Source organism: Triticum aestivum, chromosome 4A, assembly GCF_018294505.1.
Source record: "Triticum aestivum cultivar Chinese Spring chromosome 4A, IWGSC CS RefSeq v2.1, whole genome shotgun sequence".
Lineage (NCBI taxonomy): Eukaryota > Viridiplantae > Streptophyta > Magnoliopsida > Poales > Poaceae > Triticum > Triticum aestivum.
The window spans coordinates 692037805-692044879 of record NC_057803.1 but is presented as its reverse complement, the minus strand read 5'-3'; the positions used below and the strand labels follow the sequence as shown (position 1 = coordinate 692044879).

The 7075-nt window shown below is 43.8% G+C and overlaps 1 long non-coding RNA gene across 1 annotated transcript; it reads left to right on the top strand.

Annotated features, from left to right (window-relative positions):
* Nucleotides 1-1734: 1734 nt before the first annotated feature.
* LOC123083173 (uncharacterized) lies at nt 1735-4598 on the top strand. The gene is made up of 3 exons (XR_006439219.1): nt 1735-1993; nt 2142-4243; nt 4332-4598. It is a non-coding gene; the product is annotated as an uncharacterized lncRNA (long non-coding RNA).
* The last annotated feature ends 2477 nt before the right edge of the window (nt 4599-7075 follow it).

Here is a 7075-nt window from a genome sequence, read left to right as displayed (position 1 = left end):
ATGTATCGCTTTTTTTATCTATGCAATTTTAATTAAAAAAATATTGTAGAATGAGCGCGGGCGCTGCATTTTACCGCGCCTGCTGGAGCTGTGCGCGCGCGTGGCTTTTCAGCGCGGCTGCTGGAGCAAACGCTGCGCGCCGCGCCAAACCAGGCGATGGGCGCGCGCCAAATCCTTTTTTACCACGCGGCGCGTTGGGCGCCCGTTGGAGATGTTCTTAGAAGGTATAAAAAAATCATTCTGAAGGAATATGATAAACTAGGTATTAAATCGGAAACTATGATCCTCTCTAACACTAAGTTTTCTAAGCTCAAATTTACCCATACTGAGCTCCAGAAAATTTGGCTTCAGGAAGAGATTAAAGAAAAACAGAGGTCTAGAGATAGAGACATTAAGGAAGGTGATAGGAATACTGAGTACTTCGATGTAGTGGCAAACCAAAGGAGGAGGAAATCTGTTATCCACTCCTTGGATGCCCGCGGGGCCAGTCATTGATACAAAAGGAATGCTGGACATTGCTTGTAGTTTCTATAAAGACATGTTGAAATTAGAGGGGAGAGAGAGAGAGAGAGAGAGAGAGAGAGGTTTCATCTAAACCCCTCCTTCTTCTCTGATGAAGAAAAAGTTAATACTCTAGAGAATGAAATCCTAGAGGCTCCTTTCTCCGAGGAGGAAGTCAAAAGAGCTGTCTTTGAATCATACTCAAATGGGGCCCCTGGCCTAGATGGTATTTCTTTTTTCTTTTACCAACATTTTTGGGAGCTGGTCAAGAAAGACCTGATGGCCATGTTTGAAGTCTTCCATAATGAAGAACTTGCCATCCACAGGCTTAACTTTGCCATGTTGGCCCTTATCCCAAAGGAGGCTGATGCTTCTTGTATGAGGAAATTTAAACCAATCAGCCTGCTTAATTGTAGTTTTAAGATCTTTACTAAAGTCCTTACTAATAGACTATCTAGGATTCTCCAAATACTCATAGCTAGTAATCAATCCGCCTTTTTGAAAGGAAGATACATTTTGGAAAGTCTGGTCACAGCTTATGAGGTGCTACACTCCATCCACTCTAGCAAAAGATAGGGGCTAGTTCTTAAGTTAGATTATGAGAAAGCCTTTGATAAAGTGAATTTAGAATTCCTTGAAGAGTTACTTAGGGGAAGGGGCCTTGGGGAGAAATGGATCCACTGGATCCTGCAAATCACTAAGGGGGGCTCGGTGGGGGTCAAGATGAACAATACTGAGAGTGATTTCTTCCTTACTGGAAATTGGAAAAGGATTGAGACAGGGGGACCCTATCTCCCCCTGCTCTTCAATCTGATAGTTGATGCACTTACTAGGATGCTGATGAAAGCAGCAGACCAAAGGTTGATTGAGGGACTGTGCCCTGAGATCTGTCCTGTGGGGATTATCTGTCTTTAATATGCTGACGACGCTATCCTGTTCTTGGATAAGAACTTGGAACACACTAGGAATCTGAAGATGGTTCTCTCTTGCTTTGAGTAGATCTCTGGAATGAGAATTAACTATAGTAAAAGTGAGCTCATCCCCATCAACATGGTAGAGAATGATGTTAAGAAATTCCTATCTCTACTCCTAATGGAGCTGTTGGTGAATAGTCTACACGGTTTATTTTTGCTGGGTTTTTTCGTCTCCTTTCCCACCACACCGCTTCCCATGCAGGCAAAAAAAAAAAAACCACCCTGCAAAAAAAAACGCTCCTCTCGATCCCATCTCAGATCTCCCTGCCTCCTACTCTTCGTAGCCGCCGCCCACGTACGAACTCGTTTGTTGCCGCCGCTGCCGTCCGAGGGGAGACGCCGTCGCTGCGTCTCCAGGACGGGGCGGCTTGAATCCCTGTCGCCGGGATCGCCCCGCCGAACTCCGGGCCATGGCGAGATCCAGCAGGCCATGGCGGCGACCAGCGCCGGGACAGGTCCAGGATGCCGCCGGCGTCTCCGTGATCCGTGACCCCGACGCCATGGAGCTGCTCGTCAAGGTACGACCCCCTTCCCTTCCCGTCCCTAGCTTCAAGGTTTTCGATTCCTTGCCCTGATGCCATTTGATTTCATTCCATTCATCTTCCTCACGAAGGCTTCCTTGCCCTGATGCCATTTGATTTCATTCCATTCATCTTCCTCACGAAGGCACGCAGGCACGCGCGGGTCCAGCGGCAGGAAGGGCAGAGAGGAGGACCGAGCTCGCCGGTGCGCGTGACCAAGGGATGTAGCTGCCCGGAACTACTTCGCCCTCGACGAAGAGGAGACCGCGCGCCAGAGCTCCTGGTCTCCCAGGGCCGCCGAGCGCAAGGAGCTATTGCCATGGCACCTCCTCGCTCGCCCTCGGTGCGGCGGCCGTGTATATGGAATTGTGCCCTGGTGGGGGCTCCGAGGGAGGAAACCGAAGAGCACAAGGCGCTATTGCCATAGCGTCCGGAGGGAGGCATGACGCGCATGGCTACAGGGAATCCGCCGACGACATATGTGGCTTCTCCTACGCCTGATGTTGCTGTCATTGCAGCGGCGGCAGCGGATCTGAGTCCCACCCGTTGGGATCGAACGACAGATGGCGTGAGGCAGCTGGATGCGAGTCCCACTTCCAACCCGAGGGCTCGACCTTCTCGATTCCTGGCTGCGGCGGGTGCGGAACTCCGAAGTGACGGTGAACTCGCTGGCGCCGCACTGCCCCCACACAAGCGCCATCAGGTCTGCAAGCTCTGGTCGCTTGTCTTGATATCAGCCATGTAATCATATCTCACTTCATTGTGCAATCTTGTTTCTGATTCTTGGAGCTTGGACATCTGAAATTCTTTGTTTGGAAGCATATTTTTTCAGATTGTTTCATCTTAGTTTATTGATAACAAAATTGTTACCTTTCTTAATCTTTGGTTGGACCAACTAATTCACAAGCTTTTAGGTCAGAATTTTCACGAGTATACTCACTTAGGCTATAGTTTTTCCTTTTGTTTTCTTTTAACTCCCAGAAAAACAACAGCGTGCATTGCATCATATTAACCACTTGATATTACAGTGATCAATATATAGGAATTTCAACGCAAGAAACAACTAATAAGGTTGCTGAAAGGGTTAGGATTTGAACTTAAGGTTTTTTCTTGCTTAGCAGTTCAGTTTATTGAATTAAATAGTTGCATATCTCTTCTATTATAATTGGATTTTTGCAAAGATCTTTTCAGACGAAGAGATCACGGGCTTATTGGCTTAAGCAAATGATCAAATCCTTGGGCACTGATAAAAATTACTGATGTGTGTGTGTGTGTGTGTGTGTGTGTGTGTGTGTGTGTGTGTGTGGTGGCAGCTGGCATGTGAGTTTGCACTGACACATCTAAATATGTTTTCTTAACAATTAGTGATCAGGGCAATACTGTTTTCTTAACAACTCGTTTGTTGTGCATGAATACTAAATATGTTTGACACAACTGATGTTAAATTGTTAGAGTATTCACGCTCCCGTTGCGATGCACGGGTGATTACCAGATGAGTGTGATACAGTATATTTCAATTTTTTGTGCAGTTGTATCAGCTACGACTTGTAAGGTATAAACTTTGGGACTGTATATAGAGAAAAAAAGTATTTTTCCTGCACTACACACTTAAATCATTATATTGCTAATGCAAGTGAAAAATCAACATTTCTTATTGAGCCATGCTAATGTTTCTCTTTGTTTAATTGCGTACTCCTTTTGCTTACTTCTTTAGAAAGCACTTCGCTCTGTTGCACACAAGCAAGAGCTATTTCTGCACCAATCTGTCCAAAGATATAAAGTTTGAACCAGCCCTTAGCTTGCATTTGGTAAGTTAATCTTTGAGGAGAATATTCATCTTACTTAGTTCGAGGTGAAATTTTGTTTGTCGCATCAGGAATCAAAAAAATATGGTGCCTCCGTATCTTTATATAAAGTCCTTACTATATATATTGCTCCTTTCCATTGAATTGGATGTAACATTGTGTACACTTAATGTCAAGACTAATGTCTATCGCCAATTTCAGTATAGTCAAAACATATTGATGGCACTGAAAATGATTCTGCTTTTGCAGGTCTGACCTGACTCTTCTTTGTACATATGTAATTGGTTTATTTCTTGATAGGGTGGTACTCTCTGAATTTCTTGATGAGCGTTCCCGTTGCTGCACCGCATTGTGGCCAAGTCCTCTTCTTGGCCATGCCAGTGACATGAGCAGGATGGTGTATACCGGCTTCCCAGACATGTGTCTGTCGAGGCCGCACCGGGTATAGCTACTCTCCCTCTTTAACCAACAGCAAGAACATTCTGTTTATGATGCGTATATGAAATCAATCAATGTTGCAACTCACACAGGTTTGTGGAGGTGATGGCACGAGTATTTACCAGGATGCTTAGAGATCCGTTGGCATATGTCCAGGTAATGAAATTGTTTATGATGTGTCTGCCGAGCGTTTGGGAAGAGAAGCATGGTGCCAATACATACTTTTGGTTCTTAACCCAGATGATCTCATTTAAAGTTGTTGGCGTTTGTTATAATCATTCTTGATGAGCTGCACAACGCTTCATGTATTGCACTATTAATGTCGTTTATTTGGTGGTCAAACTCCTGTTCCACTCCTATATAGATGCTATGCAAATAATTTGTTTTGTTTAATAAAATCTGAATATAAGTGAATCTATCTTAAATTAGTATAATGATTATAATTTGTCTTATGTTAACACGATGATTATAATTTTGAAGTGTGGGTGTGACAGGGTTGAGGGATTGTGAGTCGGATGTGCCATTAATGGCAGCATGCTTGGATTGGGGATTGGAGATAGTAAGGAAAAAGTAGTAATCATGATATATGTTTGACATGATTAGTGTATTATGCACCGTTGCAACCCACTGACAAGGAGCACGTGAAAGTAGATGTTTTGCTGAAATGCATGGTTGGTGGAGAAACATATTTATAGGAAAGCGAGAGATTGACAAGAACTATTTGTCACAACATAGTGCTAAGCATGTGATGTACACATTGCATATAATTATATTTTGATATATGTTCCCATAGATAAGTTTGTTGTTCCATAGCAATGGAAGGGCATTTAGCCAGATTTAGCTTTCTTGGATCAGGAACAGATCAAGAAGGTGACATGGTCGGGGTTTTTTGTACCGTTCTAGACAACAAAACAATTGACAAGGTGATCCATTGAGAGGATGAATGATGTATAGACAGAGAAGGTGATGTATGATAATTTCAGAGGAAAAGAGCAGTTATAGGAGTGTGTGGTGTTTGTAAGAGAGAGAAGATGCCTGCATTTGTGTTGTGGTTGAACATTGCGTGTAACGGGGGAGGGAGGGGCAAATTTATTTGTTGGCCCGTGGCAACGCACGGGCAGTCTACTAGTATACATTAGAATGTACTGAGGGCTCTTTCCCAATTAAATATCTTGGGATACCTCTTCACTATGATAAGCTTAGGAGAGAGGATATCCAACCTCTTATTGATAAGATCATGAAAAGGATTGCTGGGTGGAGATGGAAACTACTCTCTTACAAGGGTCTGGATACTTGCTATGTTTCTTCAAATTCCCTAAATGGGCCATAGATCTTATAAACTCTCAAATGGCCAACTGCCTGTGGAATGACTTTGAAGGCCACCGAAAGCTGCATTTGGCCAACTGGAAGATGGTCTGTATGAAAAAAGAGTTTGGGGGCTTGGTATCTGCTACGTCTTGAGCTTGCGTTGGTTTTCCTTGAAGAGGAAAGGGTGATGCAGCAATAGTAGCGTAAGTATTTCCCTTAGTTTTTGAGAACCAAGGTATCAATCCAGTAGGAGGCTCCTCAAAAGTCCCACACACCTACACAAATAAACAAAGAACTCGCAACCAACGCAATAAAGGGGTTGTCAATCCCTTCGTGGCCACTTGCGAAAGTGAGATCTAATAGAGATAGTATGATAAGATAAATATATTTTTGGTATTTCATAATATAGATGCAAAAAAGTAAAGATGCAAATAAAAGTAGATTGGAAGCAAATATGATAAGAGATAGACCCGGGGGCCATAGGTTTCACTAGTGGCTTCTCTCAAGATAGCATAAGTATTACGGTGGGTGAACAAATTACTGTCGAGCAATTGATAGAAAAGCGAATAATTATGAGGTTATCTAGGCATGATCATGTATATAGGCATCACGTCCGCAACAAGTAGACCGACTCCTGCCTGCATCTACTACTATTACTCCACACATCGACCGACTCCTGCCTGCATCTAGAGTATTAAGTTCATAAGAACAGAGTAACGCCTTAAGCAAGATGACATAATGTAGAGGGATAAATTCATGCAATATGATATAAACCCCATCTTTTTATCCTCGATGGCAACAATACAATACGTGCCTTGCTGCCCCTCACTAGTAGAAAAAGGGTCAAACGTGCAGCACATTAGTGCCGGTTTGTATTAGAGCCGGCACTAATGTATACAATAGTGCCGGTTCCAACGGCTAGCCGGGCCGCTCTCATTAGTACCGGTTCGTGGCTAACCTTTAGCACCGGTTCGTGCCAGGATCCGGTACTAATGAGGGTGGTGGCAGGATGTTGTCAGTCTGGGCCCCCTCCAGCACCTTTAGTACCGGTTCGTGCCACGAACCGGTACTATAGGTCCTCCTGCATATAAACCCTTCGTCCAGCTCGCTCTGTTCTTCCCCCTTTCTCCTCTCCTCTCCTCTCTGTTCTTCCTCTTCTCCCCTCGAGCTCATCACACATTTTGCCCAAAATTTGTCAAGATTTGAAGGCCCCCATCCATTCAAGTGATCACAAAGGTTAGCAACTTTGTCCTTTCATCTCTCATTGCTAGATTAGCTCTTCCCATGCTTTGTATAGTTACTAATTTGTGAGTTTAATAATTTGGGAGGAAATATATGTATGTGTTAGTATTTGATTTATATGCAATTTGAGGTCAAAAATAACACTTAGTTTGCATATGTAGGTGTGGTTTACTTAGTGCCTTCTAAATCTCCGTCGTAACCACCGTCGATCGCCCGCACCGTCCCGTCACTGGCACCACCTTGTGGTGAGCCTCTTGTTCATGAAATTTTATATAAAAAATTGATG